A 14,337-nucleotide genomic window follows, 5' to 3' on the forward strand; every position below is an offset into this window, starting at 1 on the left:
TCTACATCCACTTACTAATTAATTCTTGAAACAACATGTAAAACGAGGGTCAACTATGAAAATAGTTGGTGAGTTCACAGCTTTACTAAATCAAGGTTTTGTATAAAAGTTTCCAAAAATTGAAGTTCATTACTAAAACACGTAAATAAGTTTCCATATATGTAATAATCTTTGTATGCGCATAATAATCAACAACGAGTTCACAACCAAGCCTATGATTGATGCCCTATTAACATCTATGCTTATCATTCCATAGTTGAGCATGGTAAAATGCACTAAAGCAATCTGTTGAGTGAGGATTTGTCAATTCCTAATAGCGCTATTTATAATGACTATTGGCTTAAAAAGTTAATGGTTGGAGTAAAGTGTATGAGACTTAAGACTATAATGCCTCATGTTTCAAGTTGCATACAAATACATAGCAAAATATCGAAAAATACAGCAATCAAGTTTGATACAATTCAATATAGATACTCCGAACATAAATAGTTAGGACATGTTTTTCCTCCCCAAAACATTTAAAAACCGAAAATAAGGGGATGCATGAATACTCACAAAGTTTCAAATTGGTACAAGTAGTGCCTTGGAATACACCAACACCTTACTAAATGGATCCTATGACATCAAACACGCGCTTGTGAGTTTCTATGTAGAAATGTAATGTTAATATACCAAATTGTACATATAGAGAAATGCCAAATTTTGTTGTAAGTATTGGTTTTCAATTATTTGGTAACAAGTTTTTTGATATGGTGAAATTCATAACTCATGTGGTTAAGCCAATTTTAGGTGTTGTTTTCTAGACTTTTGTGATACTAATTGAGGATATTTCAACACATTTAAATGTGTGTTAAACTCTTCAAATAAAAAAAAATATTACCAAACAGTTTCCACAAAATTTCAAACTTTACAATTTCATTCCAATTACAGTTAAGGGCTTCCATAAAATTTTCCTTGAATTTTTTATACGTTTAGCTATTTTTCTTATATTTAATTCTCTAAATCATTACAAATTCATGAAAAATATCAATCCGTTAAGAAAATTTCCCAAACTTTTTGCACCACTTTTATGAAACAAATATAAGTTGGAAAAAATATAAAAGCTGATTTTCAAACAATTAACCTGATTGTTCTGGTTTTAGTGCACTTATACTAACAAAATGGAGATAAATAGAAAACAGTTTCAAAAATTCCCCAAACGTTTTGTACGAGTGTTATTAAACATATAAAATATGGTAAAAATATAAAAGGTGGTTTCCAAAAGGTTTAGATATTTTTCTTTGTTTTATTCACTTAAATAAGCATTAATTTGTGAATAATTGTTAAATAGTTCAGGAAATTACCAAACTTTTTCTTATATTCATATATAGTGTACAAAGTCTTGGAAAAATAACAAAGGTGATTTTCAAAAAAAGGAGTTGATGTTTAGATTTATGTTTATTTAATATTAGGAAAATAGAAAAATATAGCATACAGAACAGATAAATCATCCCACTTTTTATGTGGCAGCCTAATGTAATATAAGAAGTCATGGAAAATTTTCATGAATTATGGGTGAGTAAAACTAGTTTTCTCGATTTTAGTCCACTATATGCACACAAATTGTGGAAATATATATATATATATATACATTATGAAAAATTTCAAAATTATTTTTTCAACTACTCCACATGGTGTAGGAGCTGGAAAAAATCATAGCTAATCATTTTGTATTCCCTAACACGGGTTTATGATTTATTGGAGCTAAATAAAAAGAAAATTAAAAGTCATACCAAACAGTAACAAAAATCGATGAAACTTAATGAGAGTCCTTTATTTACTTTAGGGGCATCCACAAATTTATCTAGGATTTATGGACCTCATAAAGTATTTTATATGATTCATGGCCTTGTTTCCTTGTAACAATTACAATAAATTGAAGAAATGAAAACAATTCTTAGGATTTTCCAGATCATCTTATACTTTTACTGGGATTCTAAAATAAAATTTCTTTGAATAGAAAAGGAGTTTAGATTTTTGTTTTTGAATAAAATCTTGTACATGCACTATTAACAATGTACTTTGATCATCAAGCCTTTAAGTTTAATGTTCATCACATACATCACGGTTTAAAGAACATGCATGGACATATTTTGTTCATTATGATGTTTTCAAAGGAAAAACTTGGATGCATGTGGTGGATGAACATTTAAAACTAGTAAAAATCTTTATTTTAGGGTTTGACATAGATTTTGGTCATTGGATTTCACCATCAAACAACATGCGTGTTGTTCATGGGTAGAATCCTACCACCATCATCATTAAAATCGACTTTCATGGTTATGCACATGAATGTTCATAAGGAATTGTGTAGGAGAAGAAGAAAGTGTAAGAAAACTTGTAAAACTTGAAACAAAAGTCTAGGAGAACGAAGGATTTTCGTGATTACCTCTAAGAACGACACTTAAGGAAGAAGATTTTATGCTTGAGAAGTGTTCATAGCTGAAGAATTTCAAGAGTTTAGAGAGAGATTTGAGAGAAAAGGTGTGGTAGAGGTGTTGGAGTGTGAGAGAAAGCAAAATAGGAAGATAGAATGTAGGAGAACACAGAATCAGAAACTGATTGAGATTTTCAGGGAGGAGACTTTCTTGGGAGGTGGAGGCCAAAAATATGAAGGAGTAGAGAGGGTTTCCATCTCTTCCATTTTTATAAAATTCAAATTCTTTATAAAAATATAAATTTTTTATAAAATGTGCACGTTAATCTAGTTTTGACAAAACTGCAAAATGGACCTTGTGGTTTGCTGAAAATTGCCGCTTTGCTTCAAAAATGTTTAGACTAACACCACAGGTCCAAACTTTTCATTTTGTTGCGAGTTTGGTGTTATTTGCTACGAACTTTTTCAAAATGATGATTTTGCCCTTATTTTTTTCTTTTCAAGTTATATATATATATATATATATATATATATATATATATATATATATGTATGTATATAGAAAATATAAAAAAGAAAATTTGCATTTTCTATTTTATTTTTACAAGTTTTTATAAAAAAATAAAAAAATAAAAATGAAACATCTCTCTCTCTCTCTCTTTGTCCTTCTTTCTCTCTCTCTCTCTCTCTCTCTCTCTCTCTCTCTCTCTCTCTCTCTCTCTCTCTCTCTCTCTCTCTCTCTCTCTCTCTCGCAAACGCATAAACATAGTTCCACCTTTAAGAACATGAAGAAAGTTCAGTACTCCCAACCCTTTTCTAGTGAAGTAGATCTTTCGGTCACCACCATAAACACTGCTAAACCACCAACAATCACTAATTTTGCAAAGAAAAATCGAGCCTTCAGACAATCATCATCATATTCATCTTTAATCCACCATGAAAAATCACCACCATTGAGCACCCATTATCCCCATCTACCTTGTTCTTCCATTCATCTTTTGCCCAATTGCATCTCAACAAAATATTAAGAAATAAGGTTGAAGAACGAGGAACTGTGATTGAATGGAGAATTGTCACTAGTGAGCAAACAAAATAAATAAAAAGAATAAGGGTCGGACCTACAATCAAGTTTGAAGAAGGAAACACAAAAGAAATTAATGGAGTTGATCGGATGATCGACGACTTCAGATCTTATGTAAGTTAACAGTGACAAAGTTAGATATAGAAACGGACACCCACACACACACACTTAGGTTTAGGTTGAGGAAGAAGATCATCAAAGTTGAATCCTTTAAGCTCAGATGCATTGGAGACAATGCCTACGGTAACATTCTAGATCTGGTGCACCATTCAGAGTGATTTCAAAAATCAATTTCATCTCCTCTCAGCCTCCCTCCTCACTCATCTCTGTTCGAAACGAATAAACGATGACTATGGTTTCGTCAATGGTGGTTCACAACAATGAAAGAGAAGGAGTGATTTCAAAAATCAATTTCATCTCCTCTCAGCCTCCCTCCTCACTCATCTCTGTTCGAAACGAATAAACAATGACTATGGTTTCGTCAATGGTGGTTCACAACAATGAAAGAGAAGGCGATGGGTTGGCTAAAATGAGAATGAAGATTATTGGTCGTAGTTTTACGTCAAACGTGTAGCAACGGTGGGCGTTTGGTAGTATGGAATCGTATCGAAAGTATGATTGGGAGGAAGAAGATAAGATCGATGGGAAAAAATTTCAGGGATGAGATAATGAGAGAGGGAGAGTGAGAGAGAGAGAGAGAGAGAGAGAGAGAGAGAGAGAGACTTTGCATTTTCATTTTCTATTTTTTTTGTTATAAAAATTATAAATAGAAAATAGAAACAGAAAAAAGTAAGGGCAAAATCATCATTATGAAAATATTCATAGAAAATTAGACAAAACTCGCAACAAAATGAAAAGTTTGGACCTCTAATGCTAATCCAAACCTTTTTGGAACAGTGAGGAAATTTTCAACAAACCACAAGGACCATTTGTGCACTTTTCTCTATAGTTTTTATTAATAAAATCTTGATTTTTGACTTATAAATTAAGGGTAATTGTGAATGACTCAAAATTTATTTCATTGGTTATACTTTCCTAATTTTAAATGTTTTAAATTGATATTGTAAGGTTCATAATTATTTTTATAAAATTTTTTTGGTGAAAGTTTATAACTTTATGTTTTTGGGCTTTTTAGGGTTTTGTGATTTTCTTTCATATTTAACAACATATAGTAGTGAAATTAGAGATCTTTATTTTATTTTTAGGGTTTATACACTTTTTCAATTGTAAAAAATGTTTGGAGTTTGTTCTAATTCAGATATCGGCATTTCCTACAATAGCTAGACAACTTACTAGTATCGTAAGAGTCAAATATATATGGATTATGAAAAGATGCATGAGTCTGAGAATGACCTAAATTTGACAGTTGTCAAAGTAATTAGTAACCAATCACCGATGAAATATTTTTTGCAACAGATTACCAATGAAATGAGTTTGAACTGAAATACCGACTAGATATAACTAACAGATTACCGCCATAATCTAGGAATAGCTCACTAAAAAATTACTAATAGGTTTTATATGAAATAATACAGATGATTTTGGCATTATAAAAAATAACAAACTCATGAAAAAATTAAATACAATTACACATTGAAAAAAAAAATCTTAAAACATAGTACATCAAATCTAAGTTTTAAAACCATCAAATATAAATGAACGAAAATGGTATTCATTATTCATTCTTTCTTCGCTTACTTTAATACATAATCAAAAGACTAAAACAAAAACATCTTGAAAAGTATCTTCACTTTGAGGCCCACCACCTCCTTTTCTAACAAAGATGTTCTTTAAAATGCCACAATTGATATCAATTTTTGGCATTTATTATTCATTCATTGCTTACTTTACAACTCAATCAAAAGACGAAAACAAAACCATCTTGAAAAGTAACTCCACCTTGAAACAAAACCATCTTGAAAAGTAACTCCACCTTGGAGCACCACTTCCTCTTTTTCTAACAAAGATATTCTTTGGAATTCTATTATTGTCATCAGAAACATCTTTCCCAAGGAAAACAATCCACTTCACATCGGAATATGTGATTCCGATTCCAATCCCTCCAAAATGAAAACAGACCTTCAGATCAACAATCTCATATTAAATCGAGTGAAAAAGGATGGAAATTTTAGCAAATTCAGATTCAAATTACCACACCTTCAGATAAATCTTCTTGTATTCCCTCAAACACCCTGTATGATATTCCCTTTCACACTGCAAGGAGGATAAATCTAACAATCAGAAATGAAAACACCGCATAAATGGATTTTTTTTGAATCACCATTTTAACCTTGGACCAATGGATTTTTTTTAATGACCATTTTAACCTTGGACCAAAACTAAAACAAGCACTATACTACAGGGACCAAATTTATTGATATATATATTTAAGGAATAAGCATGAGAAGATCTAGTGATCAGATCTGCTACTTCCGTCAACATCGTCATCATCTCCAAACATCATTCAGTAAGAATGGAACAAGATGTCAGATTTAGACCCTACTTAAGGGTTACTCGAAATAGCATAAATTGGAAAGTTGAGCATTAAAAATTTATTGGCATCAAAACAATTACATAACAAAACGTTTTATAACCTTACCTCTGAAAGGGAAAGGTGGAGTGGCCTCTGGACAAACCCACAAAACCGACTCTTGAAATGCTATGAACACCTAACTGGTACCGATCTGATTCTACTAGACTGACAACAGATAAAATAATGTGAGTGACAGGCGAACAACATAAACTTCGAAACACCAAAAAACCGAGACAAAACATCTTGAAAACACATGATTCATAATGGTATAAATTAACGTATCAGTTAACTTACATGTTTTTTGATTTGAAATCATGCAGATCTTTGCTACTTTTCGGATCTATGTGCATGATAGTGAATTTTTTTTTTGAAATCGACACATAGAAGTCCTGGTGATTATCGTGACCGAAAAAGACGCACATCGATAACTTTATCAAAACAGCATCATGTGTTAATGCTGGATTAAGATTCACAGGGCTGATTATGACAGTAGTTGAATAGTTTGAAGATATAGATTCACAGGGTTGATTATGACAGCGGGCAGCGGCTGTGAAATCGAATGCAAATGAACTGAACATCTCTAATATATAGTAAGAAAAGTGTGGGCGTCAACCCTAACCCTAATCTCCAGCCATGGTGATTTGCATCAACCTCCCTAAAATTGTTCATATCTTCACCTACAACCCAACTCTTACGGAAAATGACACTTTTGTTACTTGATCATGTAGTTTCCTTTAACGGCTCTTATGTGTAAATGGCCATATATATGCATAACTATTTTCTTTAACAGCTCTTATCTCTATTTATCAACAGTATTTTCATTTATTTACTTTGCAAAAACACATTATATATGTTTTTCTTGTTTAAGTGAGAATATTTACCATCATTTGATATTGTGATTATTCTAGGTTGAGTTTACATATTCATTGTTTAGCCTTTCAACATGAAAGCTTATAATTAGCATAAACTTCTTATCACATTTGATTATGAAATTAATGGTTTGACTAACAGTGAAATTAATAATGTGTTAAATGAAATTGTAATAAACAAGTATATTGGTAATTGTATTTATTTTAAACTTAAATTTCCTAAACAAACATATGTTAATAATGTACATGAAGTAAAGTCGTGCATATATTTATCATTTTACATCTCCTCAAGTTAAATCCGTAAGTATAAGAAAGCTTGACGAAAAAAGATTCGAATTTATAAAAATTCTAATAGAAAGTTTATTTCGATGATTATTGGATTACTCGCACCCAATGTTTTGATATTGGCACATTGTGTTTTATTTATTGCAACTTTGTATTTAAAGTGTATTTGGATTCCTTCTTTGTTTCACAAAAGTGTGATTTTTACAACATGTGAGGGACAATTGAATGAGTTTTGATAAGCATGCCAAAAACATAACATATGCACAAACTTCCAACGGAAGATTGATTTTTGCAGATCAAGTTCGTCAATAAACGTCTATTGTCGGTCGATCATTAATTTCCAGATTGATATAGTATTGAATATTTATCCAGATATATTTATAAAATTGGTCTATGTTTCAAAACTAATGTTGTATTTAATGAACTTACCAAAATTAACTATGGTTAATGTGATAATTCTATCAAGTATCTCTTACATGGTATTACTCCATGAGTAACGCCAATAAACGCTAGACTAGGAGTCTGATACTGTATACTCCTCCGATAAAGCTCTATATTCATCAAAAAACAACAAAGGGGAAACATAACAACTAGTCAAAAAATTCAAAGAATGGTAAGGGTGTTGTAAGGGGGTAACTAGTCATCTACTAAGAACTGTTGTGAACGAAATCAACATCCAAGACAATAGCAATATGCATGTTTTCTAGGCATTGGACATGTATATTAAAAAAATTAAGCAACACAACAACCATTCAACTCCTACAATCGCAAGTCAGCAAGCACTATTTCAAAAATGATCAACGAACACACCATAAAAGTGACCATCTGCTTATAGTAAGATTTTCTGTTTTTCACTGAAAGTGTGAAAGAAGGTGATGCCATTGTTTGAGTCTTATAGTCCCTTTAAAATTTGGTGTCTATATAGTATGAAAAAATATGGTCCTATCATAAAAGTTTGGCTATTGGGTAAGAAATTTTGTTACTATAATCAATCATTTTATACAATATTGTGGCGTTAAACCATCAATAGACACAATTATTTTATTAATTATAGTGATTGTGTATCACCAACGGGCAACACACATGTTGTTTCAGTGTGGCATTATGTAAAGAAATCTTCATACAATTCATAGTTTACTAAAACTATTGGGTATCATTTGTAGACATACAATTATGGTGAACATGACCATGTTCACTAAATGAACACATGTAATTAATTTCATAAATGACGATTTGTTCACAATTATTCACAAAACAATATTTTACTGTGACTATTGTCTGGCTTAGAGAGACACACAATTAAGTGCAACATAATGATAAGTATTATAAAGACACACATTTTATTAAAATTTTGGATTTAATATTAGCTTACGACCATATTTGTATTAATTATCATGATCGATGCTATCATTTAGGTATATAAAAATTTGTAACTATGACTATTTTACATCATTTAAACAAAGAAAATCAATTAAAAAAATAAACATAGTTGATTTATAGACACAATAGAATTTGTAATTGTGATCAATATTTAATTTATTACTAAAATTGGTTATTAGTATAACCTATTTTATCATTTAGACACGCAAACATTGTTTAGTGTGACTATTGGTTGTACTATAATCATAGATAGTTATTTAAATTGTAGCCATCAGTATCCAGTCAAAACATGCAAACATTCACTCTACCTTTCGTTCTCTTTCACACTCTTCATCACCACCACTCCATTTCTCCTTTTTACCTCTCACAAACCCACAAAATTTCTGGAAAAGTAAGATCAAATAAAACCTATAATCAGGAAATCTTCATCATCTTAAAGTATCCGTGAAGGTAATCCTAAATTTTCTTTCATTCCCCTTCACTTTCTTTCAAAGTTTTACATGATTTCTTGCAATTTCTCCATCTTCTACTCCATTCTAGTGAAAGATCGTGAACACATAAACATACACACACACACAAACTTGCAGTTTTGATGATGATGGTGGTACGATTTCACCCAAAAACAACATGCATGTTGTAAATAGTGAAATCCAAGGACCAAAGCCTAAGTCAAAATCAACATAACACACTTTTTTACAAGTTACGGGTAAAAATCACCACATGCACCCTAAGTTTTCTATCAAAAATAATTTTGGAACATTTCAAACTCATGAATGGTCTTCAAAACAACATGCATGTGATGATCTTCGAGCTTAGATGATTGATGATCAACGTTTCTTGTTAAAAGCTTTCAAATATGTTCATAAAGGATTTATTCTCAGATAAATACCTAAAACTCCTTTTTGATCAAACCCAACGTTTTCAAGAATCCCACTAATAAAATAAGATGATCTCTAAAGTTTCATAAAATAACTCATTTTTCTCGAATTACTATAATTATTGCAATAAAATAGGGCAATAAATCATATAAAATACTTTCTAGGGTCTATAAATCCTAGGTATATTCTTGGATGATCACTATAGTAGATAATAATTTTCACAGCTCCTACACTATCTGTAAGACTCCGACAAATATTTTCAATGTTTTTCATAATGCATTCCTATTTTTTCCCAGAGTTTTGTATTTATAATGGACTAAAAACAGGAAAAATTTCTATAATATATTAGAACTCTAAATAAAAATTTGGATGGTTTTTCTATTCAATATGCTATTTTTCTTCTATTTTCTATTATTAAATACACTTAAATCCACAAAATCGGATTCTAGAAGATAAAAACTACCTTTGGTAATTTTTCCAGGTTGGGTTAAACAGTTTAGAAATCCATTTTAATATTTTTCCCAGCATAGGAATGTTTAATAGCAATAATAATAAAAAAGTTTTGGCAATTTTGGAAACTGTTTTCTATTTATTTCAATTTTTGTTAGAATAAATGCACAAGAATCATAAAACTAGGTTAAACAGATTCGAAATTCATTTTTATATTTTTCCCAGCTTACGTATGTCTAGTGCTAGTATTATAAAAAGTTTGGGAATTTTTATCTTTTGGATTCTATTTTTCACAAATTTATATTTTTATGAAGGCATAAAAATTTAGAAAAATAGTTAATAAAAAAAATTCAAGGCAAAATTTCTAGAAGACCTCTATTGTGTTTAAAATGAAAATGAAAAGTTTGAGAATTGTTAGAAACTGTTTGATAATATTTTGGATTTTTAGGAGATTAAAACACCTTTAAATGTGTTGAAATACCCTCAATTAATATTACAAAAATCTTGAAATTAATATCCAATATTGTCTTAATGACATGAGTTTTAAAATTTCATCGTTTTAGAAAAATGGTTGTAACTTATCAATATTAAATTTTGACACAATATTGGCATAATTCTAATGTAGTAGTAAGTATACTAGTGTTAGATTTCGATTAGAGACTCACTAGCGAATACCATTATTGTAGGAATCGGAAGTTATACAAGTGTAACATAGTCCAAGGCACCATTTGTCTCATCTCAATGTGTTGTGAGTATTCATGACTCCCCTATTTTCGGTTTTTATGTTTTGGGGTGGAAAAGCATGTCCGAAAAACTATTATTTCTTTGTGTATTTAAATTGATTTTTTTCAAACTTGATTGCTATACTTTGCTATATTTATCTATGTATATCTATGCAACACGAAACATGAGGTTTTATCGTCTTAAGTCCCTTCTCTTACACTTTAATCCAACCATTAACTCTTTGGGCCAATGGTCATTATGGATAAAGCTATTAGGAATTGACAACTCCTCACTCGCCCGATTGTTAGAGTGCATGATAACATATAATCTATGGAATGATAAGCATAGATCTTGATAGGGCATCAATCATAAGCTTGGTTGTGAACTCATTGTTTGCTCATATACATACAAACTTCTACTTATTATAGCAACACACTTGTTTATTAATTATACCAATGAACTTTATTTCCCATGAGAATATGAACATTGCATCTCATTTGGGAAACATATTTTATCTCTCATACATCACGGTTTAAAGAACATGCATGGACATATTTTGTTCATTATGATGTTTTCAAAGGAAAAACTTGGATGCATGTGGTCGATGAACATTTAAAACTAGTAAAAATCTTTATTTTAGGGTTTGACATAGATTTTGGTCATTGGATTTCACCATCAAACAACATGCGTGTTGTTCATGGTGGAATCCTACCACCATCATCATTAAAATCGACTTTCATGGTTATGCACAAGAAAATTTATAAGGAATTGTGTAGGAGAAGAAGAAAGTGTAAGAAAACTTGTAAAACTTGAAACAAAAGTCTAGGAGAATGAAGGATTTTCGTGATTACCTCTAAGAACGACACTTAAGGAAGAAGATTTTATGCTTGAGAAGTGTTCATAGCTGAAGAATTTCAAGAGTTTAGAGAGAGATTTGAGAGAAAAGGTGTGGTAGAGGTGTTGGAGTGTCAGACAAAGCAAAATAGGAAGATGGAATGTAGGAGAAGAGAGAATCAGAAACTGATTGACATTTTCGAGGAAGAGGCTTTCTTGGGAGGTGGAGGCCAAAAATATGAAGGAGTAGAGAGGGTTTCCCTCTCTTCCATTTTTATAAAATTGAAATTCCTTATAAAAATATCAAATTTTTATTAAATGTGCACGTCAATCTACTTTTGACAATAAAACTGCACAAATAGACCTTGTGGTTTGCTGAAGATTGTCGCTTTGCTTCAAAAAGGTTTAAACTAACACCAGAGATACAAACTTTTCATTTTGTTGCGAGTTTGGTCTAATTTACTACGAACTTTTTCAAAATGACGATGTTGCCCTTATTTTTTTTTCTTTTCAAGTTTTTTATTATATATATATATATATATATATATATATATATATATATGTATGTATGTATGTATGTATGTATGTATGTATATAGAAAATATACAAAAGAAAATTTGCATTTTCTATTTTATTTTTACAACTTTTTATAAAAAAATAAAAAAATAAAAATGAAAAATCTCTCTCTCTCTCTCTCTCTCTCTCTCTCTCTCTTTCTCTCCCTTTGTCCCTCTTTTTGTCTTTCTCACTCTCTCTCTCTCTCTCTATCGCAAACGCATAAATACAGTTCCACCTTTAAGAACATGAAGAAAGTTCAGTACTCCCTACCCTTTTCTAGTGAAGCAGATCTTTCGGTCACCATAATAAACACTGCTAAACCACCAACAATCACTAATTTTCCCAAGAAAAATCGAGCCTTCTGATGAACATCATCATATTCATCTTTAATCCACCATGAAAAATCACCACCATTAAGCACCCATCATCCCCATCTACCTTGTTCTTCCATTCATCTTTTGCCGAATTGCATCTCAACAAAATATTAAGTAAGAAGGCTGAAGAACGAGGAACTGTGATTGAATGGAGAAGTGTCACCAGTGAGCAAACAAAATAAATAAAAAGAATAAGGGTCAGACCTACAATCAAGTTTGAAGAAGGAGACACAAACGAAATTAATGGAGTTGATCGGATGATCGACGACTTCAGATCTTATGTAAGTTAATAGTGACAAAGTTAGATATAGAAACGGATACACACACACACACTTAGGTTTAGGTTGAGGAAGAAGATCATCAAAGTTGAATCCTTTAAGCTCAGATGCATTGGAGACAATGCCTACGGTAACATTCTAGATCTGGTGCACCATTCAAAGTGATCTCAACAATCAATTTCATCTCCTCTCAGCCTCCCTCCTCACTCATCTCTGTTCGAAACGAATAAACGATAACTATGGTTTCGTCAATGGTGGTTCACAACAATGAAAGAGAAGGCGATGGGTTGGCTAAAACGACAATGAAGATTATTGGTCGGAGTTTTACGTCAAACGTGTGGCAACGGTGGTTGTTTGGTAGTATGGAATCGTATCGAAAGTAAGATTGGGAGGAAGAAGATAAGATCGATGGGAAAAAATTTCAGGGATGAGATAATGAGAGAGGGAGAGTGAGAGAGAGAGAGAGAGAGAGAGAGACTTTGCATTTTCATTTTCTATTTTTTTTGTTATAAAAATTATAAATATAAAATAGAAAAAGAAAAAAGCAAGGGCAAAATCGTCATTATGAAAATATTCATAGCAAATTGGACAAAAGTCGCAACAAAATAAAAGTTTGGACCTCTGGTGCTAATCCAAACCTTTTTGGAACAGTGAGGAAATTTTCAACAAACCACAAGGACCATTTGTGCACTTTTCTCTATAGTTTTTATTAATAAAACCTTGATTTTTGACTTATAAATTAAGGGTAATTGTGAATGACTCAAAATTTATTTCTTTGGTTATACTTTCCTAATTTTAAATGTTTTAAATTGATATTGTAAGGTTCATAATTATTTTTATAGAATTTTTTTGGTGAAAGTTTATAACTTTATGTTTTTGGGCTTTTTAGGGTTTTGTGATTTTCTTTCATATTTAACAACATATAGTAGTGAAATTAGAGAATTTTATTTTATTTTTAGGGTTTTATACACTTTTTCAATTGTAACAAATGTTTGGAGTTTGTTCTAATTCGGATATCGGCATTTCCTACAATAGCTAGACAACTTACTAGTATCGTAAGAGTCAAATATATATGGATTATGAAAAGATGCATGAGTCTGAGAATGACCTAAATTTGACAGTTGTCAAAGTAATTAGTAACCAATCACTGATGAAATATTTTTTGCAACAAATTACAATTGAAATGAGTTTGAACTGAAATACCGACTAGATATAACTAACAGATTACCGCCATAATCTAGGAATAACTCACTAAAAAATTACTAATAGGTTTTATATGAAAGAAAACAGATGATTTTGGCATTATAAAAAATAACAAACTCATGAAAAAATTAAATACAATTACACATTGAAAAAAAAAATCTTAAAACATAGTACATCAAATCTAAGTTGTAAAACCAACAAATATAAATGCACGAAAATGGTATTCATTATTCATTCTTTCTTCTCTTACTTTAATACATAATCAAAAGACTAAAACAAAAACATCTTGAAAAGTATCTCCACCTTGAGGCCCACCACCTCCTTAGGCCTGTCAAAACATGCCACGACACGACAAGAAAAAACAACACGAAACGAAATTGGGACGAAATTGAAATTCGAATTCGTGTTCGTGTCGTGTTCGTGTTAGGAAAAAAAATCACGACGTCGTGTCATGTCGTGTTCGTGTTAAAAAAAC

General features: G+C 31.0%; 1 long non-coding RNA gene across 2 annotated transcripts in view; it reads right to left on the reverse strand.

The window, feature by feature from the left end:
• Positions 1–5,149: 5,149 nt before the first annotated feature.
• Positions 5,150–14,337, reverse strand: part of LOC145000515 (uncharacterized) — a 29,228-nt gene continuing 20,040 nt past the window's right edge. The window contains exons 1-4 of one of the 2 annotated variants that reach the window (XR_013661244.1): positions 6,325–6,568; positions 6,097–6,195; positions 5,655–5,711; positions 5,150–5,576 (exon numbers count right to left, since the gene is read on the reverse strand). This is a non-coding gene — a long non-coding RNA (uncharacterized LOC145000515). Of the gene's footprint in view, positions 5,577–5,654; positions 5,712–6,096; positions 6,196–6,324; positions 6,569–14,337 lie in introns of those variants that run through there. The other variant, XR_013661245.1, reaches the window with a different exon arrangement.

Source organism: Lactuca saligna, chromosome 1 (genome assembly GCF_052625555.1).
Source record: "Lactuca saligna cultivar CGN05327 chromosome 1, ASM5262555v1, whole genome shotgun sequence".
NCBI lineage: Eukaryota > Viridiplantae > Streptophyta > Magnoliopsida > Asterales > Asteraceae > Lactuca > Lactuca saligna.